At 37.4% G+C, this 25,601-nt stretch overlaps 1 protein-coding gene and 1 pseudogene across 9 annotated transcripts in view; one reads left to right on the forward strand and one right to left on the reverse strand.

The window, feature by feature from the left end:
- The window catches only part of Nrg3 (neuregulin 3), a 983,941-nt gene that overhangs the window by 926,219 nt on the left and 32,121 nt on the right, over positions 1-25,601 (reverse strand). The window lies entirely within an intron of this gene.
- LOC121455330 lies at positions 17,680-18,669 on the forward strand (annotated as a pseudogene).

Genomic DNA, 25,601 nt, shown 5'->3' on the forward strand with positions numbered 1-25,601 from the left:
AAGTGAGCTCCAGGAGAAGGAGAGACGTTTCTATTGTTGTGTGATGGAAGCACTATGTGTGTCACAGCAATTACCTCGAGGGGAGTGTCCGATGCTCCAAAAGAATGACAGACTGGAGGGAAATGCAAAATGCAAGCACGGATGAAATGATGGTGAAAAAAGAAGCGCCACGGTGTTTAATGAACAATGCAGCAACTACTCATTACGCCTCTGCTCCAGCTGATCATTAAGCTTTCAGCACTGTTTATGCAACAGAAAGGGAAATGTTGACTCAAGATTTCATACACTTACTATTCACACAAAAAGGAAACCAGGAAGGGTATAATCTGCAATTACAGTACCTGCTGAAGCTGGATCGCTGTCATGATACCTGGGTATTAGTTGTTGCAAACACTGTCAATGATGCAGTAACTTTTAAATTAGGGATACCCCTTGCCATGATCACTGGGGGTGTAGCCTGCAGGGCACATGGAATTATAAAAATAACAATAATAAATTGTCTTAAGCAATGTCGTTCCAAACTAATTATTTCAAATGGTGATTTTAAATCTCTGAGATCAAACAGCAGAAGACACCCCTCATCTCATAAACTAAAGGCTGTAAGAAAACTCAGTTTGTCTGTCATCATTGTTAACTACCATTACCATGTGATGTCAGCGAGTACTGTGATTCAATATTTATTGAATTAACAAAAGATGTGTGTAATTCATGAATGACAGTCACATATGTAACAAAAATAGGAGCTATTCGGTAGAAGCACACTGAATGAATAAACCCAATAGTTAACTTCACTTTAATGACCTGCTGAGCACATACTGCAATCTTTTTTAAAGGGAAAAATACTGTGAAAACCGTTACAAACTAGGCATTAAGGGGTGAGGGGAAGTATATGAACACCTAGGAAACAATTAACCAAATGTCACTGCGAAGGACTTTGCTCAAAATCCCTGAATTGTGTATCTTACCTGTCACCTCATTAATGACAAGTCTGCCTTTTGCTTAACTTAAATTTTCTGATGTAGAAAATTGAAGCTTAATTATCTACTTTACAAGGCTGTGGTGGGAAATTGCTGTGATTAAATAAAATAATAGTTTTGAAAGTGTCTAGTATGAATCTTGCTCTGGGCATGCAACAGAGAGGCTAACTAAGTCTGCTAACAAAGTTCTTAGAAGCTTAGGCTGGGGCCATGGTTCACTTAATGCAAGAGTTTCCTAGCATGCAAGGGACCCCTTTGAATCAGGTGTATTGGGGCACACCTGTAACCCTAGCTAGTGGGAAGAGGAAGCCGAAGGAATGGAAGATCAATGTCATCCTCACTCAACTTGGGCATTTGGATCATAATATGAAGTTATCAAAAGCTCACTACATTCAATAACATTACATGGATAGAGTCAATCCATTTTGAGAAATGATGAAACGAATTTCTGAAAAAAATCTTTGTTTTGGGTAGCTGAAATACTCAAGAAATCCTGTCAAATTCTAGCATTCAGAGGATACGCAGGGAGAAAGTATGAGAAAATACAACTTCACGACTAGTTTCATACAATATATTGTGCCAAGTTTACTTTAGTTTTAAGAGTATAATCAACACTGGTCTTTAAGTGTTTTAAAGAATCATTTGTTATATTGTGGAGCAGAAGGTGCCTCTGTCAGTTAGCATAAACATAAATGAATGTGGATGTAGAGGACAAAAGACAAACATGGATGTCATTCTGCAGGCACCACTCACCTTGGTTTTTAAGGCCCACACTGAGTTCTCACCAAGAAGGCTAGGCTTGCTAGAGTCTTCTGTCTCTGCCTCCCCCGCACTAGGATTGTAAGCATATACCGCCTCATCTCGTTTTCTTTTTGTAGTTTTTTTTCTTTTTGGTTTGTTTGTTAGCTTTTTTTGTTGTTGTTGTTTCTGTTTTTGTTCTTTGTGATTCTTTCTCTTTTAAATATGGGTTCTGGATATCAAACTTAAGTTCTCATGGCTGCAAGACAAGAACATTATGGACTGAAATATGTCCTTGTTCTGTATCAGTTGTGAGCACTGATGTGGAAGAGCCTTCTTCCTTGCCCATGAAACGTAAGGGTTAAGTAATTCCTTTGTTCTTCCTAGAAAAAGTGCTAGTATCCACTGAAATTCTCCAACTAGATGCTGTGGGCAATTACAGTAGTGGAGAAATGTACCTAGGTGGTTTTATGTTTCTGTGCAGAGCTTTGCTCGGAGTGTGAGGACTGGAAAGGGTAAAGTAAGGCATATGCAAGATGTGACTGTGTCTGTCAAAGTGGAAGAGTCAAGTGGAAGCAAAGATTGAAGCTCAGTTTTCAAGAAGAAACAGGGACCACAGCCCTAAAGGAGGGCATGACTCAGAGCATGGGGACTAGAAGTATGCCTACAATCTCTGGCATGCTAGCCTGGTTTGGGGAAAATCTATTTTATAAAATAAAATAATTAAAAAATCATGTTTTTAGCCTTGGCTCCTGGTAAAGACTTCCTAAATATCTGAGTTTTCTGAATGACAGAGATATCTTTGCCATTTCTAAAGCCTTTGGATCAAATCTGAGTGCATATTGAGGTGAGATGACTTCTTGGCTTATGAAGAGGCAATAGAGACATCACCCAGGACTTGAATCTTCATGAATACAGTTCTTGAAATCACTTCATGTTAAGTCATTATGACAGATTATAGGTTAAATCTAATTAAGATATCAGTGGTTGCTCACCCCTATGTAATACAGTGGAGTCTATTGAAATTTCCTGTTTGGGGAACACACTGATGAGCAAGGATGGTGTCATGTCTGTACCGATCAGAAAAAGGACAGGAAGCTCTGAGTTTGGCACCATTCAAAACCTGTTGCCAGTGTCTCATCACTCAGTTGTTCCTGTAATAGAGCTCTAATCATGAGTATTCTGTTTCCCCTAAGATCTGTGTCATTCTACTGAATCATGGTGTATGGTATATGGTGTATAGCTACAGACTTTTGTTTACTTGTTCTAAAGTAAACAGTCTTCCTCAGGACCATGACTTTTAACTTGAAGGACGCGCTTTACTGCACATGGTTAGTCTCAGTGCTGAGTCAACACAGTCCTCAAAGCAGGCCACTTTCCCAACCTACTGGAGGATCAGGAATGGCCTCATCATGTCGCTGAAAACAGCAGCATCTTGGTCACCTATGTAGAAAGAAGAATGTGTGTTCCAGAGCCCAGCCAGGCTGTGTAAACTGATGATGAATAATTTGGACATTGAGTTCATGCCAAGCATTTTGTGTAACTACACCCCCAGACCTCAACATGCATATACGGAAACTGCAGCTATCCAGTAGGTCACTCAAAAGACTGGTGTGTTTGAATCCCTAGATGCTTGTTCCATGTCTAAGTGGGAAGAATTCTACTTTCTTTTGGGTGGGTTAGAAATGTGCATGAGAAGAGTAGCTGGGGACAAAAGCCTATTTACACAAACCTAAATATTCCCTAGGACACTTGCCATTGTTGGCTGGAGTTCAAGAGTGCCACCATCTCAAGTATGAAAAATGGTATAAAGAAAATCAGTTTACATTTTTAAACACTATACTTTTCTGTAAATTTGAGAAGATTACTTAAAAAGATTTTTAAAACAGTTGGTTTATAGAAATCTAAAGTTGTCCTTCATCCTATAGAAGTGGTAATGACTTACACTGTCATTATTGGCTCTTTCTATGAAACCTTCTCAGAAAATTCCCAAAGCATTAAATTCTATGGCATCTTCTCAGAAAATTTCTAAAGCATTAATAACCACAAATACCAAAAGAAGACAGGATTTTAATTTTGTATATGAAACATAAATGAAATTAGTAAGTGTGCTTTTTTATAAGAATCATCAAAAGCCCACACTACTAGTAATGAAGTATGTAGTTCATTTCTGCATGTTTGAATGTACTTACTTTGAGTTTAATATAGCTACTATAATAACTTTCATTAAGATTGTGCCCTATGCCTACTCATTGTCCCTCTCTTACTGGCATTTAATGTTGCTGAGAAATCTATTCATACTAGTTAAATTCTTAGTACGAAATGTTGAACTAACGGATATGATTTTTTCTTAATTTTTGAGACAGGATATACCTATATAGATGAGGCTTGTCTTGAACCCACAGATGTCCTCTCACCACAAGCTCCTGGAATGGGTTACAATTCTATTCTTCCATACTCTTAAATGAATTTCAAATATCACATCCAAACTGATTTTCAGAAAAGGAACGCGCTCCCATATGTCCTTATCTCTCTCCTGTGGTTAGAGCAATAAGATCCTGTTTCCAGTTTGACAGTATTTTGCTTACATTTCTCATAAGCCTTGGGGATAGAGTAGGAAAGGTGGGGAAAAAGGATCTAGTATGTATTTGCTTCATGTACTTTTATTCTTCGAATGCAGAAGCCATACTAGATAAACTATGATCTATTGTACATTTTAAAAATCACTGAACTCCTTATGGTGTATCTGTGCCCATGTTTGTAATGTATATGTGCAGGTGTGTTCACCTGTGCATACACATGTTGAAGTGAGAGGAGGAATGTGGGTATCCATTTCTTTCACCATCCACCTTATTTCCTCCTATAGGTTTTCTCACTGTTCCTAGACTTATCCATTCATTGGCTAAGCTAGAAGACAATAAGCCCCAAGAATCTCTCCTCAATCCCGAGAAATGTGGTCATGGGCATATTTGGTCATGCCTGGCTTTTTACATTAGTGCTGAATATTCAAACCCAGGTCTTCATGCTTGCATAGCATGTTCTTTCTCATGGAGCCATATCACTGGACCGACAATCTATGTCAGTGTAACTACTTCTTTCTTTCAAATGTTTCGCTTTAGTGTCTCATAGCTAATAGCTAAAATTAGTACTGAAGCTTGCTGAGACCCAAACTTGCCTGATCTTGGCAGTGTATCTGCTGTTGAATCACCTGGAGCATTCAGAACTAAGTAGGAAAGGATTAGAGAAGAGAGAATTTTAACTTAGGTCCCCGCAGTAAGTGTACTGTGAGAAAAATATCTCAAACCTCAATCAAAGTTACTAGATTGCAGATGTTAAATAAAAGGTCACTTCCATTAAAAATAACTAAGGGAAGATTTCATTTATTAACTGGATAAGTGAAGACAAATGTGCTGGAGCTTATATTGAGGTCAGTAGTTAAGATTCACAGTGTGCCCCTTATCTTTGGGACTAGCTCCCTAGACCCCAGAGGATGCCTACCGAACTGGATAGCATTGAATTCTCTAGGTACTATGGCTCTTGCTACATGTGTCTGCCAGTGATAAAGATGAACTTATAAAATGGACAGAGGGAGATATTAACTAATACCAAAGTGTGTGGACCATTTCAATAATGCAATGGAAAGTTATGGAACTGCCAGTTTTCTCAAAGTGTTTCACTTTAGCGTACAGCCTGTGATGATGGAAGAAGCCTACCTGCATTAAGCGATGAAATGTATAAATTAATGTGGGTGTTACAGTGAGCAATAAAGCTATTAGGGACCTCTGTAATACCCATTATTTACTGCAGTCGTAGGAAATGGCTTAGAGTCCCTCATCTGGGGAATTCATAGGTCAAGAAGTGTTCACAGAAGCCTAACATTTCCTTGGACAATACTTTAAGCCTCTCCTATTTTAAATTTAGACACTAAACATAATGTTATCACTTTCTGTTAAGATCCAACAGTAAAATCAGTACATGTTTTCCTTATTATTTTTTGTTTTCCTTATTATTAATAGATGGTTCATTCTTACCACACATCTCAGCAAAAAGACCAAGATGTCTTTATCTTATTGAGAACTTTTCACTTTCTCCTATTTTTTCCCTTAACTTATAAATACCCGGCATTAGCTTGGCTGGTTTGTAGCCTTCTTCTCTTAACTTAAATTATTCTTTTTGCCTCCAGGCTTTTACTTTTTCATACTTCTGTATTAATTACTTTTCTTACACTCTCATTCTATGGCTTGCTGTGCAGCTGGATGGCTGGCCTAGTGTCTTCCTTTCTTTGTTCTCTATTGCTCCTTTTTTTTCTCGTACCAGAGTTCTCCTGTGTATTCTCCCTGCTTGCCTGCACCACCTATCCTTTCTCCTGCCTTGTTATTGGCTATTCAGCTCTCCTTAACATAAATAGCTCAGGACTGTTTTATAGAATCTCTGGATTGTGATATCATGACTTTGAACTTTGGGTCTGTTATTTAATAAGATGAGATTGAAACACCAGCACCCCGATACCAAAGCAGTTTTTATGACAGCATGAGGGCTATTCGGGGCTAAGGAGCAGTGTTTATGCCTTGGAGAACAGAACAAAAGGAAGTTTCAAATCCTCTTTCTTAGAGATGACACCACAGTAAGGCAGTGCAAAATTTAAATCATGAATTGCTTCTGAAACATTCCAATTAACATTTTTGAAGCATTTTTGACCACACATGATTGAAACTGTAGAAAGCAAGACCATAGAAAGCAAAAATGCAAATGGTAATTGCCTCCTACTCCTTTATGAAAATGCTTACACTATTAGCAAGTGAGCCATTCAGTTGTAAAGATGTTTAATCTTACTTGCCATGACTCACTCACAGGTACTTACTGAGCACCCGCTAGATTACATGTCACATGCTTTGTGGAGACTTGGGATAAGGTGAACAAAATAGTCAAGAAGTATATCCAAGGAGAGAGAAATAATTCCACAGTTAGGAGCACTTACTGCTCTTGCAGAGGAAGCTTGTTCATTTCCCAGAATATACATGGAGGCCCACAACTGTCTATAACCATAGTTGCAGGGAAACTTAATCTTTCTGGCCTCAGTGGGCACTGCATATAGCACATGGTACACAGACATCTATGATGGCAAACACCATATTATTTTTATTAATAAATAAATGATAAAATAATATGCCCTACAGTGATGATATTATAGGTAAAATGTAAAAATCACACAAAAACACAAAATCACTGCCCCTCTCTCTCTAATACGCATTTACAAACACCACACACACACACACACACAAGCACATGCACACACACAAGCACATGCACACACACAAGCACATGCACACACACAAGCACATGCACACACACAAGCACATTCACACACGCATGCGTGCACACTGAAATACAGATATACACATATTAAATCAATAGTTGAAATCACAAACACTGAAAACACACCATGCTAGTGATTGGGTGACCATCTTTGCTAGTGAGAAAATTAGGTGGTACAGGCTTTTGGAAAGCAGTTTGTCACAGGTATGAAACATGCTATTACCAATTAAAACAACATTTTTGCTTTGTGATATCTACTCAGATGACTTAAAATTTATGGAACATATGCAAACATGCCTATGAATGTGAATATCTCACTTATTCTTAACGACCTAAAAACTCAATGACCCCAATGTGTCTGCTTTTGAAATTTGTGATATATCCATCTAATGAAATATTAGATAGCATTGAAAATAAGTCATAAAATGGTTCATCAGGACCTTAAGTTCACACTGCTAAGAGAAATAAGCAAAGCTGAAAAGTGTGCATATTTTAAGACTCCAATGTTTTAGAAAGTGCACAGTTGTTCAGACAGGCTAGTGGCCTCTGAGACGGGAAAGGTAAAAGATGGAATAATGAGTGAAAAGCTGTATTTCCAGATTGGTTTTCTGTCAATTTAAAGCTGCGCTAAAGCAAAGTCTTTCCATGACTATAGATACATCCAATAATGACTAAAATACAAAACCAAGTTATTTCTCAACAGGTTGAAAATCAAAATATCTAATTTTTGTCATACAAGGTGGTCAGAAAAGTTACTATTCACATTAAATATTCATAGTAAATATGCACTTTGATACCAGCAATTGGTTATTTGCAGTGAGCATGTATGAACATGAACATACTTGCCTTTAAGCCTTCAGATGTTTAGACTCTGACCATTTTCCTTTATGGGAAGTGTAGAAATTCAGCAGTTAGAATATTAATACTTCAGTATAAACACACAAGTGAAATGAAAATGGATAAATGACCTTTCTGTTTCTAAAATATTCTTAATCTACTCCATGGCTTATGTTCTGGGTGAAATTAAACACCCATAAAGGATCATTGTTCTTCTCTTCCATACATCACTAAAAAAAACTGTCAATGACCCCAAATTCTTTAATAAGTTATTTTTGTCTCTTTGTCAAAGAATAAAAACAATGACTCAAGCATCAATTGCATTGTCTTTAGTTCTATTTGGGGACATTACACTATAATATGATTGTCCCAAAAGTGCTTTGAGACCCAGAGCATGTGGAGTGTTCTCATTGACCCACTGAGTCCTCAAAATTCCTCTGACAGGTAAGTTCTCTTATCTCCTTTTTGTGTTCACAGAACCATAAAGTAAAATACATCACCCAAGGCCACATGACTGGTAGAAGACAGAGCCTGGCTACATGTAATGATTAAACTTGTGCCTCTGCAACTTCCAGGATCCCACTTGTCATATACTTTGAGACCAGTTTATTTTGTCTTCACATGAATTTAATTTCGTGATTAATCCTGGAAGACACAATTAATTAATAGGGATGCCTCGTGGAAAAATTTGAAAGCAAACAATAAGTCTACGACAAAATGAAATGCTCAATTATTTACTTACTATATTATATGATTTTCTCATATCTGTTCATATTAGTAGAATCCTTTAATGAAAGTAAAAATCTATTTTATAAAAAGGCTTCAGTTATGTAAGTCAATACTCAATAGCAATATAGAAAAGCACTTGCTATTCTGTGTTTTGAAGCAGTAGTCCGACCCCTGCTTTTATAGATGCTCTTTAAATATTCATAGAATTATAAGTAACAATTCTTGCACCCACTCTTACTGTTGCCTTCCCTGTGTCAATTTTCCCTGAAGCTGAATGTGGTCCTTCTGCAGACACCTCTCTGACAGTCACTGTAATTTTGGCTTCCTCACCATTCAGGAGAGAGCTACATAAAAGAACCATCACCTCTCCCTGATGTTTAATCAGGGCTCAGCATGCCCAGGTCCTTTTATGAAAGCTCCCTGGCAGGAAATCAAAGACCCTTTCTTCAAAAACAATAAAACATGAAACAGAGGGACCCATCTGTCAATCAAGATAGATTTCTCTTTTTCACAAAAAGAAAGGTCCCTCCAAGAATAAAAAGCTTTCACACTAATTAATATCCATTAAAGTTCCCACCAGTTTAAAGGCTTGACCAAAGTCAAGAATTACCCAGCTAATTCAAATCCAGGAGGTACTTTTCCATTACACTCATGAAATGACAAGAGAAAGTACTTTTACCAGAAAAGAACAGAACAGTTAATTAGAATTTTCACTTTATATTTGCGTGAACAACTTCAGTATGTTGCTTTTTGAATTTTTCACTGGAATATAATATTGTAATCAATTATTCAAAATCAAATGTAAATCTCTAACCTTTTAAAGTTTATGCCCATGACATGCTGTGTATTTTCAGTCCTGAAAATACAAAAATGTGTCCTTACTTCTAAACATTTTCATATATTAGAGATCCAATTTCTTAGTGGGATTCCCTCATCACATATTATTCTCCACATAATAAAGACAGTTAAACTAGATAAAGTTGCCTTGCATCTTGGTTGCTAAATCCCTTGATATAATGTTTCCCTCTTGATTATCTAGCCCATGTGGCTGGATACTTCTTAAGACAAGGCTATATATCTTCCATATATCTCTAGCCATTTTGATATTGCCCATTCAAGTGGTCAAACAATTAACTAAGTGTAAATGCTTGTGGGAAGGAGTGGGGGTCTCCTAATGGTGGCTTGAAGGACAAAAGAAAGACATTAACAGTGGCTAAATGATAAACTTCTCAAAGCAGCTAACAACCAAATCCATAGAATACAGGACTGAAAAGAAGGCAGATAAACTTTAAAACATCTTTTTATCCTGTTTAGACTTATGATGCCTTTCCTAAAACATATAAATGTCATTAGATCCCTCATAGGTTACATTCAACACATAGATACCAGCTGACAGTAGTTATTGAATAAACTTAGTTAAATAACATTATGTGTCATATGGAATCTGGTCACCTTTCTTGACTGACAGGACAGCTGTGAAACAAATAAATATTTCCAGAGAACCTGAACAAGATTCACAAATGATAAAGAAGTTTAGAGACTTAACTGAAACAATGAACTTGGAACTATGGTTCAAAGCCACACAAAACCAAGATGTAAAGTTTTTATCACTTATCTACATGCTATCTAATTAATCCAAGCTCACTGAAGGGGAAATCTCTGATGCCCCTGGTATAGGGCACTAAAGTTGTAGACAGCTGAACACAGTGGCACAGGCCTTTAATCCCAGCACTCAGGAGGCAGAAGCAGACAGATTTCTATGAGTTTGAGGTGAGCCTGCTCTACACAGCAAGTTCCAGGACAGGTATGGCTATAGAGAGAGTCTCTGCCTCAAAAAATTAAAGTATGTAGCTAAATCCGAGAAGAAATCTTGCAAAGCATTGAGTAAAATTCAGAGGGAGGCACAAGTTGTTCACCGCAGGAAGGAAAGAGGAAAACCCTAGCCTGGTTGCCAAATACAGCTTGGGATTTCAAATCGCTGTCTTTCTTAATTATTTTATGTTATCACTGAAAATACTAAAATTATATGATGATTAATTGATTTAAATAAGATCCAAAATTAGTATCTATTGCCTGGAAGCAAGTATTTCTTTTAAAATACACATGAGAAAATAAGCATATTGCTGGTTTAGCTGCTTTAGCAGGCTAGTTTATACTATCCAACAGCTAAGAAACCTGCCCTCTGGGTGCTATGCCCATTCCCGATCTCCTTACTCCCACTGACATACTAAATGATGCTTTGACCCAAAGTTACCTCCTACTACTTTTCTCCATAAACCCTATGGGGTCTGACAGGCTTTACTGCAAGTTTATCATGCATTCTCCATGTACTCAGCATCTATTCAACAGTAATTAGCACTTCTACTCAGAATTTGAGACATATAATGAAACTGCTGGCATGCAGCCCCTTTGAGAGCACACACGTCCTATAAATACTCTCCTTGTGATTCTTGGGTGCCAGCGACTCTGCTTACCCTGCAGCTGAAGAAAATAACAAGGTGGGTTTACAAATACACAAACAATATAACACCATAATTCTGAATGAAATATATCATAACAGAAAGGATATAAAATAGAGATGAAGATGAGCTGGAAAAAGGCTTCACGAGAGAAATACTATGTGAGTATCCGGTACCCGGGAGAAGCTGAGTATTTTTAGGACACTGTCGCCCAAGAAAGACACACTGTCTCTGGGGAGTGTGGATAAACAAGAAGTGAACACACAGAAGAGCTGCGGGTCGACGAGGAGGCTGGGCTCACTACATAAAGGCAGTCTACCCTGCCATATAAGAAATGTTCACCTTCCTAGAAATGCACGGAGGGGGGAGGACCTAGGACTTACCACAGGGCAGGGAAATCTGACTGCTCTTTGGGCTGGAGAGGGAGGGGGAGAGGAGTGGGGGGGAGGGGGAGAAGGGTGGGAGGAGGGGGAGGGAAATGGGAGGCTGGGAGGAGGAGGAAATTTGTTTTTTTTTTTCTTTTCTCAATTAAAAAAAAAGAAATTCTGTTTGGTTGAGGAAGTAGAGTAGTTACTCTGCACATAGATGGGTGATGCGGTCAGAAGTATGGTTTCTAATAGCAATGTGCTAAGTGACACAGGAGAAACTTGATAATAAGTGAACATGTAAGAAATACTGAAAGGAGACAGAGACAGAGACCCACACGGGAGCACCGGACAGAAATCTCAAGGTCCAAATCAGGAGCAGAAGGAGACGGAGCACGAGCAAGGAACTCAGGACCACGAGGGGTGCACCCACACACTAAGACAATGGGGATGTTCTATTGGGATCTCACCAAGGCCAGCTGGCCTAGGTCTGAAAAAACATGGGATAAATCCGGACTAGCTGAACATAGCGGACAATGAGGAATACTGAGAATTCAAGAACAATTGCAGTGGGTTTTTGATCCTACTGCACGTACTGGCTTTGTGGGAGCCTAGGCAGTTTGGATGCTCACCTTACGAGACCTGGATAGAGGTGGGCAGTCCTTGGGCTTCCCACAGGTCAGGGAACCCTGATTGCTCTTCGAGCAGATGAGGGAGGGGGAATTGATCGGGGGAGGGGGAGGGAAATGGGAAGCGGTTGTGGGGACGAGGCAGAAATCCTTAATAAATAAATAAATTTAAAAAAAAAAAAAAAGAAATACTAAAGTTTCTGTTTATGTCATAGCAAAATTTGAATTACTGGTAGAGGCAAGAAAAAGGTGAATAGACTTGCAACCATGATGTACTCAATGGGCTCTTTCTTCACTACAGAAATCATTACACAGTGTGTCATTCCACAGAGCGAACTAGTCCCATCTACATAGCTTCAGGTTTTTCTGCCTTCTTTCCTTCCAAGCTATCCAAAAGAACATTTTCAAGCAAGTCCTTGACACATGTAATTCTTTAAGAAATAAAACTGAGGCTTTCAAACAGGTTTTAAGAATTACCATTCTAAAAGTGAAGAGCTTATAGGTAAACATAAATTCTTATCTCAAGAATGAAGAAAAGGATGGAATGATTTACAGTTTACATAGGAAACTAGTATTAATTAGTACCTAAACTGACTTCTTCAAAGATAAGATATAGGAGTAGCATTATGCTATATATAATCTAATAAAGGAAGAAAAGCCTTTTAAAATATTTCAACATTTATTCCTAACTTAAAATATATTGCAAATTAACAGCTGTAGGTTGTTTTCTTCAATAGCACCCTGAAAAATGTATTACTTACAGTCTTCCATTTACACCCAGAAGCAGAGTAAGGATAAAAAGAAACACAATGAATGAAACACAAAAGGACTAATTATATGAGGGAAATGTGCAGAATTTTTACAAAGATGAACAACTTTAAGTAGAAGTATAAATGTTGCTATATGTCAAGACAACACCAGCTTACAGTAAGAATTTCAGGAAAGTCAAGGCAGCAGGACCTTGACACAGCTGGTTACTTCACATCTGTAGTCATGAGCAGACAGAAATGAATGCACTCATGCCTGCCTATTTGCTTTCTTATTAACGCTGAGTTAGAAATTTTCCCCATTATTACACCATTCAGATATCTTTGTCTAGGTAATGATGTCTTCCCACATTAATTAACTTAAGATAATCCTCCACAGACATGACCATTACCATTTGTTTAACTATGTAAAGATGTGTTACATTCTTTTAACTATATAAAGAAATGTTTCATTTATTTATGTTGCAGAATATTCATTTAACTACAAAAAAAGATGTACTACATTTGTTTATGCTGCAAAATATTTGACTATGGGAAGATGTACTGCATCTGTTTAACCATGTAAAGATGTGTTGCTATTTTCCCTTGCCTGCCTAAGGCACCTAATTGATCTAATAAAAAGCTGAACAGCCAAAAGCAAGGGAGGGAGGTAGAGGCATGACTTGCAGACAGGTAGAGTAAGTAGGAGAAGGAACTTAGGCTCCAGGAAAAAGAAAAGAAGATGACAGGCATGTCAGGGGCCAGACAGACAGACACAGTGGAAGCAGGAAAGTAGGACACGACATGGAAGGAAAGGCGAAACACCTGAGGCAAAATACAAATGAATAGAAACAGGTTAAATTCAGTTAAAAGAACCTGTGGGGGAAGCCGAAGCTAAGGTTGAGCATTCATAATTAATAATAAATCTCAGTGTCTTCATTTGAGAGCTTCTGTGTGGCCCCAGAAGAAAATTCCAACTGCATCACTCAATGCTGAAAATCTTACATTAAGACTCTCTTCCCAAGTGATTCTAGATTTTGTTAAATCAACAGTTATAACTAACCATAAAGTAACTAGCAACGAATAAATAGGAAATACCACAGATCAGATGTATGTAAATAATCAAAATTATTCACTACGTCTTATATCTCCAAAAAAGCAGCTTGGCATATAATAAATATAAAAATGTAATAAGAATTATAATGCAAGTTATAAATCATATGAGAATTAATATGATATCTTATGAGAGGGAAAACACTAACAGCAGGAGAACCTGAACCAAACAAAGCCTTATGGCATTTATGGAAGAGATGGAGTTGCTATTATAATATGTACTGAAAAGTGTCTCAAATTAGATAAAGATGTAGAAGAATTCCAAAACAACACAGGACAAAATGAGCTCATAAAGCATAATTAAGAAAATAAAAATAAATAACAAAAAGTTAAACATAAGAAGAATAAAGCTCATTAGAAATTAAAGTGGAAATTAGTCTGATGATGTAATGGAATTCCCTCTCATCTGAGTAGCAAGGTATTCAGTTATCGTCTGCCTGTTTGTTGTAATAAGTGTTGGCACTAACTCGGCAGAAGAATCTAGGAGTTAGTAACCCAGCATTCCCATCTGACACAGGTGACTACATGAGCCAGGAAATTTGGAGATATAATGAAAGATTAGTAATGTATGTATAATTAGCCCAGAAAGCTTTATGGAAGAAATTACTCTAAAAGTTATCGTCATTGTATAAAATGGTTTAGCCACAGCCTTTCATACACATATTAACATATAAGACATTAGGAAAAACATGTACATAAATGAGTGTAACTATAAAAATAGAACAAATGTCTCTTCATCTAAAGATTAAATAATTGTTATTGGAATATGTATTCAACAAGAAAAGATGTCCATAAACCATGAATTAAATAAGCACATTATGGATAAGTAATCCCATGTCTTATGAAATATCATATATACCAATATTTAATATTATATATATAATGTATTAAAATTTGGAAATATATATAAAATAAAATGGTTGTTAATATTTTTGGCTTGGAATAAATGAAGAATGCCATTTGAATTTAAATTAAAATTCCAAATTGAAAAATTCCAAATTAAAGAAGGAAGTGCTATTTGGGGGAAAAAAGTAACAAAAATCTACAGCAAAATGTCACAGACTAATTATTTTTTAAAGGTAGGTAGTTCTGCCTTAGTTCTTTGTGAAGCCTAAGACTGGAAGGTGAGACCCACGTTGAGTGTGCTGAGACTAGGGTATCAGGGCCAGGAATGAAAGCTGAAGTTGCTACAGAAACAAAGTCAACCTCAATGAGTTTTCCCTTTGCGAGTGGTAGGGGTGATGGGCTGTAACTTGAAGAGTCTACGTAGTCTATGGTAGAAACAGGTGACAGCAGAGAAGCAACCAAGAGATTATGTCGTCTGAAACCCACCTTTTCCTGGGGTACTCCCTACCTAATGCTGTAAAACTAAAGTCAAATTGCTCTTCCTAAAGATGCACTTACTCCTGAGGCCATAAAACATTAACTTCCTCTGAATTCTAACATAATCCCATTGTCATTTGGTGCTTGCTGTTCATTCTGCCTGGAGGCCTGTCTTCAAATGCTAGTTTACTGTTATTTAATTTTCATATATTTGTGTCTTTGGGGGTGCAGTGAAGGTGAAAGGGGAACTAGAAAATAATAAAACCTTGCAGCAGCAAAACTGCTTTTCCAGAGGGAAAGAGAATCAAGGTCAGCTCTCTTGGTCTGTATCATCCACATCAATTACCGCTATCTTTGCCTTGCTCCGATCTTACATTTGCCCTTCAAACAGAATCCTTTGGAGGCATCTCTGAATCATTTTGTGGGACTTTAAGTGGGCTGGCTCCTAATCTTTTGGTGCTCTTGGTTTGGATATCTTAAATCTCTTCAACATCACATCTCACCTTACATCAATTTGGAGGCATATGTTGTGTTCATAATTTGCAAAATCTGTGTAATCAATGAGCCAGATACCTCTTAAGATGTGGGCTTGATCTATAATGCACACATACACACAAATTCACACAATTTGTTTCTAAATCATTTGAAGCAATATTAAATTTGATGATGCTGATGGAAATATCCAACCAATACTACTTTAAATTCCTAATATATGGTGTAAACTTAATTTCATGTACACATACAAAGTGTAATAATCAACCCCTAGTATTTCCAAGTAAATAATTTTTTTCTAAGTATAGTTAATCTTTAGTAATTGTACACATTTGCAAAGACACTGTGATGTTTCAGTATCCATAGTCACAATGTTCTGAACAAATAAGGGTTACATTTCCAACTTTTATCATTATTTTATGTTTGGAAGCCTTGTGTTCCTCTACAGTTTTCCATTAAATATTGAATATATTATGGTGAATCACAGTTCCTCCATGAAGCTACACAAAACAAAATTGAATTCCTTCTGTTTGAGTCCTCATTATCAAATTGCCTCCCACACTTTCCAAGTTTTAGTAATCATTATTCTATATTCAGATAGACTTTTTAACACCCACAAATAATATGAAATAATATAGACTTTGCCTTTCTTTCTGCAATTTAGCATAGTGTCTTCCAGTTCCATACATTTCAATGAAAATGAGAGGATGCCATTTGTCTACATGTGAATAATATTCTATTCAATATATACTCCATGTTCTTCACTCATTCAGCCATAAATGGACCTGGGTGAAGTATCTCAGCTCTGTGAACAGTGAATAATGCAGCATCAAACAGCGGAACAGAGGTATCTTCTTTATCATCCAGATCTTATTTCCACTGACTAAAGACTCAAATATTGAATAGCCAGACCATGTAGTTATTCTCGTTTTAGTTTTTGAAGGAACTTCTGTAATTGTCTCATAATGCCGACACTAATCAATTTTCTCAACAATAATGTGCAAAGGTTCCCTGCTCTCTGCATCCAAATAAGGATCAGTTATTGTTTATCTTTTTGGTAACAGATATTGTAACTGAGGTGAGGTCCTATCTCTTTGTGGTTTTAATTTGCATTTTGATGTTGCAAAAGACTAATAAAAAGCATTTTCTTTTCCTAAATATATTGACCTGCCAAGTATCTTTTGAGGATGTCTTTTCAGATCTAGTCCAACCCATTTGAGGATGGATTATCTGGCTTTTATTGCTGTTATTTAGTTCTTTATATATTCTGAATATAAATTATTTGTCAGGTAAATGATTTGGGAAAAGTCTTTCATCTTCTAAATTATCCTTTCATTTTGTTGACTGTTTCTTCTGCTATGTACAACCACTTTCTATTTTTGCTTTTGCTATTTATTCTTCTGGAATCTTATAAAACCTAAACAAAGAAAAATACTGTCTGCACTGATGACTTGAACTGCTTATCATATGATTTCATTTAATAATTTCCTAATTTCTGATCTTATATATGTCTTTCATCCACTGTAACTTTTTGGAAGGAGTGAGTATGATTTTTATACATCAATGATAAACACAGAGAAAGAAATCATGAAAGTGATCTCACTAACAATCACAAAAGGAAAAAAAGATCTAGGACTAAATTTACCAAGGAAGAGACCACTATAGTGAAAATTACAAAGCACTAATAAAAGAAATTCACGAGACTCAAAGACATGAAAAAACCTCTCATGATCAAGGACTGGAAGCATTAACACTGTTGAAATTGCCTGTATTGCCCAAAGGTTCTATAGACACCATAAAATTCTTATGAGAATGCCAAAGATGGCCTGCCCTATCCTTGCACAGCCAGTCTTGCGACAAAACCAGGGCAGAGCAGGAAGCCAACCGTGGGGACACACTGCAGCCAGAAACCAAGGAGGAGCCAGGCCACCACTGTTAGGACTATGACATCCTGACATGAAGGTGTCAACTGTGATTTATATTTAAAAGAAAATTTTTGAGGTCCCAGAAATAAGTGTTTAATTTGCTATGGTTACATTCTTTGTGTATCTTCTTGTGAAAGCGAGACAAAGACACCAAGGCACAGAAATGACCAACCAGTGCAAGAGTAGATTTTTATGTGTCCTAAGGTGTGGAAACTTTCTCTGCAGGGCAACCACAGTCTTTCACCTGTCCCTATTGCAGAAAAATAAATGGGCTACACGGAAACATCTTTTCAAGAACATATTACTTCTGAACATGCAGGAACATCAACAGAAGTGATTGGTTGCACATGTGCAGCATTACCTGAGGCAATCCTAATCATGTTAAAGATGGCTTTGCAGTTCATCTGACCCAGATGCCCATACCGATTTAGCTGACTCTAGTGGTGTTTGACATGTACTTAGAATGTTTTGCTCTGGTTGGGAATTAGAAGGACCTCATGCTCATAGGTTAAGCATGCAGTTTACTAGCCGTTCTACTGGTGAATCTCTTCTTTTCTGAGTTCATACTCTCCAAGCACTAGAGAAGTCATGGGTACTATGGCTAACTGTTATCTCTGATACAAGGAGTGAGATGTTCTGCTTAACTGCCTGGCCTCTTCCTCTTCTCAGTTGCAATAACTGCAAATGCTCCGCTAGCAGCACCGTGCACAGGAGGTATGTCAAGAACTGGAGACAGCTCACAACAAAAGCCGGCACACTAACACCATTACAGTCACACAGTCCACAACCACAGCCAACACATAAAACAGTCAGCAGCCTCCCCAGAACTCTCAATTCCTTTTAACGAGGTCAAATGGTCCCAAAAGGTCGGAAGCAGAGTGCCAGCCCATGGAAAGTCAGAATGCAGATCACAGTCTGTTCATCCAAGAGCTCCTGATGTTCACATTAGTGCACTAAGAGAGCTCACTCTCAGGTAAGGATGAGCAAAGGGAGGTTGCAAATTTGAATAATGAGAGCTAAATACATTAACAATACATATATGTGCTTAGATACTCTTTTAGAAAATTTAAATTTAAAAATGTGTAATAAAGGAATAGAGCCTCCACACCTCCTCTTTGATGACCTCACCACTCACAGACAATGTCCTCTCTGATATAATTGCCAGTTAGGGGAACAACAGCTATCCTGGGTTTGTTTAGTGATTGTAATTTCAGATCTATCACTCTTGTTACATTATGTACATTCAAAAGGAATATATATGTATATATATATATTTTAATCATTTCCACTTAACATGATTTTAACTTCTTGCATGTTAATGTAGGTAGGAGGGAACGTGATTTCTGCCTCCTGCACCTTGACATGCAAAAGGCTCCCTAATATCCCACATTCCAACTGAAGACAAAACTTGAAATCAAATAAAGCTGCCTTGTGTATAAAGAATAAAAACTGCTGGTATGTTTTACCTATATATTGTATAAGTACTCCTGCAGCATATGTGAGTTTCAGTGACATTATTATTTAAAAATTAAATGTAAGAAATAAAACTTAAAAAATAAAATTACAAATAAATAATTTGAAAAGCAAGGCGCAAAACTTCCCCAACATTATTGAGGGAATACAGGGAAGAGTAGCTTTTTAATAGTGTCTGCCTGACTATTCACCCTTATACAAGAGATGCCTATGCACAAACTCAGCTCTGCCGTAGAATCTGGGGTTGCTAGCAAGTGTGCTGTTCTACTGTGTGACTTTCCTGCCTCCCTTAAACCATCTTATCCATGCAGAGCCCAGCCTGTCTCTAATGTATGAGTAGAAGACATAATCTGATGTGCACTTTCGTTATGCCCTTAAAACAAATCTTGCTTTTGTTTGTTGAAACCTTATGAGTAGATCGGTAAAACTTTCATAGCAAATGTACTCTAAACAAAAATGTTATAAACATACTAAAAAGTATGGACAGTGTCTCCAGTAAATGGTGCTGGGGCAAGTGGATAACCACACACACAAAACTAAATTTTGACCCCTGTAAGTTTTCCTATACCCAAATGCACATTTCCCCTCAACCCTGTGGAACAGTGTAATTCCTAGAAAGAATTCTTCACTTGAAGGGTTTGACTAAGTACTTTCCAGACAGTTCCTTAAATGATCCCAATGGTGATTCAACAGATGTCTGTTTGATGAAAAATGAGTTATGTTTTGCATTTACTGCCCCCTCAAAGCAACAATTGGAACAGGATGGCTTTGCAGCATCACTAAACCAAAGCAAAGTTTGTGTGCCTCAGGAATATTGTAACAATAGTTAGTGAGGTGAAATAAATCAAAGGGCAGTAGATTGCTAAGTATCAAAAGCATCCCAAAGTTCTTTGACAGGATAAATGCAATCACTGCATTCACTACTCATGACCAGTGACATGTCAATGCAGAAAAAGAAATCCAGAATTATGGACAAGGTCAATGAGTCTATTTGCAGCAGGTAAAAATACCAAGGAAAATTAAGATTGCTTTATTGGTAAAAGCAAATGCTATAATTTTCCCAGCAGTTCTTGTTTGCCTAGAGTGCCTTCCTATACATTTAAAATAATTCCTAACAAATCAGAGGAGAGGTGCACTCTTCTCTTCCAAGGAATGTGGCAATAAAGATGGGACACCTTTATGCATCATTATTCACTGCTAAGGCAAAGCCTGGGAAAAACCATTTATGAGCAGAAAAATCCAGAAAACACGATTGATGGGGGTGGTGTCTTACATGTCTTTTGCATGTAATCCAAAATATATTAGAAAGTACTTGACATAAGAATCCTGAAAGGCTGTAACAAATTACATTAGCATTTCCTCTGCCCTTATGGTAGAAGGAAAGCCCAACTGAATAATATGAGCCCCAAAACTGAAGTGAGCAGCAGAGGGTGAAGGGCACAGCCCTTCAAATCCACCACTGGAAACTGTAAACCTTGACTGAACTATCAAGAAGCATTCCAAATACAGCAAAAGTAAAGTCAGATGTACCCAGATGGCAAAAGTCACCAATATTCCAGTGCAAAGCTTTCTTTCAACTTCATTTGAACATAGCATCTATCACTTGACAGACTTTTCTCTATTCAAAAAAAAAAAAAGAAAGAAAGAAAGAAAGAAAGAAAGAAAGAAAGAAAGAGAGCCTGCCCAGGTTTCCTTAAACATTAGTTATGGAAACACATCATGCTCACCAAAGCTGATAAGAATTGGTTTCTACAATGCCCAGCGCTCTAAATTTTGTTCACGTCAAGGGACAACTTGAAGGGGGCTCTGGGAAAGGATGTTTTTTAAAAATACATGAAGCGACTTCTGTGACATGCTAGACAGACTGCACATGGTGGATGGTAAGCCTGTGCACCGAGAGCAAGAACAGTTACCGCTTCCATCACGTGATCATTTCAGTTGTCCATGTCATTTTCCCTCCTCAAACAGTTGTGCACGGCTGCCTCCATAGTTAAAGAGTTTTACCCAAAATCTATTCTTAATTTAATTAATACAAAGGGTTCTCTTATTTTCAAGTACACGAAAGTGCTTTCTTTCCTTCTCTCATGCATCGTTTCCCCCATGCATCTAGCCATTCAGCTTATTCACAGGACACAAGGAAATAACCTTTGCAGCTGCTACTTCATTCTAAAGACACAGGGAGTGGTTGGGGATAAAAAGCCAGATAAAACAAGCTCATTGCTAGCTTTAATCAGAGGAGGTTATTATGCACCATGAGATGTGTAAACTGTTTATGGAGATCAGGGTAAGGAGATATGAATTTCAAATGAGGGTTGTGAAGTAGAAAACTCTTAATGTAAAGTGGATCTGAATTGGTTCTTGAATAAGTTAAATGATTTAAGTGTACTTAATAATTTAATTTCAATCTAACCTGGCAAAAATCAGACAACATATTATCCAGGTTCTTCCATTAACCAGGATATGTTTACAATCTGTGGTTGGTTATTTATATTTTTAGCCATTGTATTATCTAATTAGGGAAGCAGTATAAACTAAAAGTATAAGTTTTAGGATGGGCCAGAATTGTGCCAAAGTTTTAGATTCCTCTGGGAAATAACATTATGGGCCAGCATCCACATTCATAATAGCACTACATTTCAAATTGTATCATCCATTAAATGAAAATGTTCATAGTCTCCACTTTGAGACATTTTGTGAAAATTGAATTGGAAAATGTACCAGATCATGGAATAATGTGAGGAGACACTACTCAGCAGAAAGGTAAGACATTGTTATGTATCATCAGTTGCTCAAGCAAGTCTGGAGATGCCTAAATATAAGCACAAACCAAGGCCTGGAGCTGGCATGACCTGTCTCTGTACTTAAGTATTCATTCACGGTCAGTTTTTATGTACCTGACACCAGAATGGGACACTCTCACATTTATGGAAGTACCAGGAATTCACTAATTTACTCTTACAATCCAACTATGCCAATGCTTATATTCCATTTAGTCTGGAACTGGGAGATGGATGATCTCAAAGTTCCACCTATAATGTGTGAAAACTCATATCCAGTTGTTTTTATGACACACAGATCTTTTAAAAGTCACTTTCTTCATACTACTTCTTACTAGGTTTCTTGCTTTTGATCAAAATTCAAACTATATGGCCACATAGATGAAACAATAAAAATGGTGAAAATGTTAGATGCCCACTAAATATTTACTGAGGAGAAGAGAAACAGCCATTTCAGCTATGGGACAAACTAGAAAAAAAGTAGACTTCTATTGTCCTTGCCTGCTAGGACAGGAGGCAGGAGGACACTTGACATGTGGTGAATCTGAATTCAGATAAATTCCAAATCTTTATTAAAGCTAGAATGGGTACTGAAAATTCATAAAATATAAAGTATTCTAATCACACATCGGTTACATGTTGAAGTGATATTTTAATACATATTTATTTATATTGCTGTATGTATATGAATATATATGTTAGATACACTGCTGAAATAAACTTGCACATGTATTTACATATGGCTCACTGCTCACCTTGCTGGAGAGGCAAGAGCTCCCTGTCCTGGGAGAAGAAAAATATTCATTTCTTCGAATCATTAAGCTCCTCTGATTTGTGACTCACCACAGTTTGGAGACATTGTGAGGAAGAGCATGAGTCTTTTGGGTGTCATCAGAGAGATTGAAACTGCATTCACAGTGGGGAGACTCCCAAGAGCTCCCAGGAATCACTGGATAACTCCAGGTTCCCTAAGAGTTGATCCGAGCAAGAAGCTGGCTTGTTACATTCTCCTGACCATTGATGGTGATCAATAAACATTCTATGATCAATAATGTGCAAGTAGGTGCACATTGCAGCGGAGTTGAAAAAGAAAGAGCAACCCCACAGCTGAACACAGAATGTAATCAGGCATTCTATTTGATGTTTTGGTTTTATTGTGAAACTATGCAGCTAAAATATATGTAAAGGTGAGTTGACTACTATAAGAGCCTTTAAAATATTCTAATTGATCAGCACCTACATTAATCTTTTGTACACCCAAGAAGAAAGTCCACCCTTCTGTCAGTTTGTAGAACCTGGTCTCTCTAAGCCAGGAGCAGACATGGGGTAGAGATATTTAACATCCAACGCTAAGTATCAAGCACATGTAGTAGACAGTAGGCTCTTGGAAGTGGAGGATAGAAAAGCAAGTAGACCTAGATCTGAATGGTTCTTAAAACATTTAAAGACCTTTTTATGGAGGCGTCGGACAACATATATCCCATTGTTGCCACAAAAAAGTCATAAATTTTATTAGCTAATTTTCCAAGGGAATAGTCCATTAATGAGGATGAGACTGTTTTAATAAAATATAAATTACCCCAGTGTAAGGCACTTGCCCACAAGACCCTCACTAAGAACGAAACTGGGGCCTTCACAGGATATAACAATAATGAGTCATAATAAAGATCAGGTGTGGGTATTTGTGCTCCTCGTTTACTTTCATACTTAGTTTGTATCATAGATAACCTACAAATTGCTTAATGGACGCACTGTTTCCCTCCTTCTGTGCATGAGGAAGCACAACCAGAGTTTATACCTAGTAGATAGCCGAAGGAAGAGTAAAATTCGAGTCTCTAGAAGGTAATCTGCACATTTTAGAACAAACTCTGCATCCACTCTGAGGGTTCCCTATTTGCAGTAATTTATTATTAAAGTTTCTGACAGAATCCATGGTCATGATCTGTGGGAATGGAAATGTTAAACAAGAATGGAATGTTGTATAAAAATGAGTATAAAAATAATTTAACATGTAATTTTAAATATCTAAAAGCATTTTCATTACAAAAGCAATACATGTCAATTATGAAAATACAAACAAGAATAGTTAAAATTACTTATAATCCATGAATCAGAAAAAAAAGCTATCATTAATTTGTCAATAACTACTGAAATGTACACACGGGTGACATTTGATGCATGTAGCAGCTAGTAAGTGGCATTTAGAAACCAGACCTACAGAGGCTACTCTGGACAGTCTACATAGCTAGACCACCGGTTACAAAAGCCACAGATTTATGCTATTCATTTAATGGAATCATCATATCTCACAGATTTTGCATCTCCTTTCCTAAAAGTGACAAAAGGTTAAACGTCTTTTAAAGTATGTATTCATTCAAATTGGAGGAACTGTGCTGTCTGTCCTAGAAAAGCAAAGCCTTGGGGTCACAGTGGCCTTGATGCATTTGTTGACCATCTCTCCAATGCTGGGAAGAAGCTACTAAGTGGGACAAGGTAAGAAAGAGTAAGAACAGCCTCTTCTCTCCTTAAGGTCATAAACACTAGGCCTATAACAGCATTTGGCTCTGCATGAGAGCACCGGTCAATGGTAAGCCTCAGCTCATTATTCCAAAGGTGGGGTGGAAGAGAAGTGTAGCTTTCACTATTTTTTTTTTATTTGAAGCTCCATTACAGCCTCTGCTAAATTAACCTTTCTTAAGTAAGCCCTTGGTTACTCCATCAATGTACCTTGAATAAATCCAACCATAAAACTGATTAAAGATGGTGCCGTCTTCTACATTGCTTCCCACATATTATCTGACCTTCCTCCCCACAGTTCCTTCTGGAAGCACGTTCAATCATTTCCACTTTAAAGATTTGGAAATTAAGCCTTGGAGACATTAATTAGCTTCCATAAGTTTACACACCAGATTTATCTGTCTCCATTGCCAGGCTCTTAGCACCACATTCAACTGCCTTTAGAATATTGACCAGGGGAGGACAGACACAATATATCAAGTTAAATGAGCACAGCTAGGGAAATAAAAGAGACTTTGAAGGTCTGGTTCCTACCAGTCTTCTGTCTTATCATGCAAGAACCCCTTAGCTTCAGTCACATGGTTCTTAAGATGCAGGGGATCTTTAGTTCTCTTTCCACAGAATGGCCTCATCCCTGCCATCAGCTTTACTTGTACATGGCCTTCCCCATTGGTAGCCTAACAAAAGAGCTCAACCTCAACATTGTAGCATTAAGGCCTTTTGTCAAAAGCATTTCCTTCTTCATCAACTGCTGAATATTCTCTTTGCCTAGTCCCATCATAGCATGGAAACATGAAGTCAATTTTACAGCAATTGGTACAAACAACACTCTATGTTCAAAACCACATGTGTCTCTCTGACCCTGTCATCATATGTCCTCATTCAAAGCCTGAATAAAATGAAAAAGGAAGGAAGGCGGGAGGGAGGGAGGGAGGGAGGGAGGGAGGGAGGGAGGGAGGAAAAAAGATAGAAGGAAAGAAGGCAAACAACATTTCTGGAAAGCATAACCTGAAAATATTAGCAACCAGTCTGTTTCTTAGTAAATATAATTTTGTTCATTTCTCTTTCTGCTTGCCTTCACTTTATAATCTTTGGTAATTAAGATTTATTCCTACTATAGTTCAGAATACATTCCCTAAGTATAATGGAAATCCTAAAATAGGTAATTATGATTCTTTTTTTTTT

Source organism: Microtus oregoni, unplaced genomic scaffold, assembly GCF_018167655.1.
Source record: "Microtus oregoni isolate MIOR12 unplaced genomic scaffold, Mior012 000013F_ref0000133, whole genome shotgun sequence".
In the NCBI taxonomy this organism is placed as follows: domain Eukaryota; kingdom Metazoa; phylum Chordata; class Mammalia; order Rodentia; family Cricetidae; genus Microtus; species Microtus oregoni.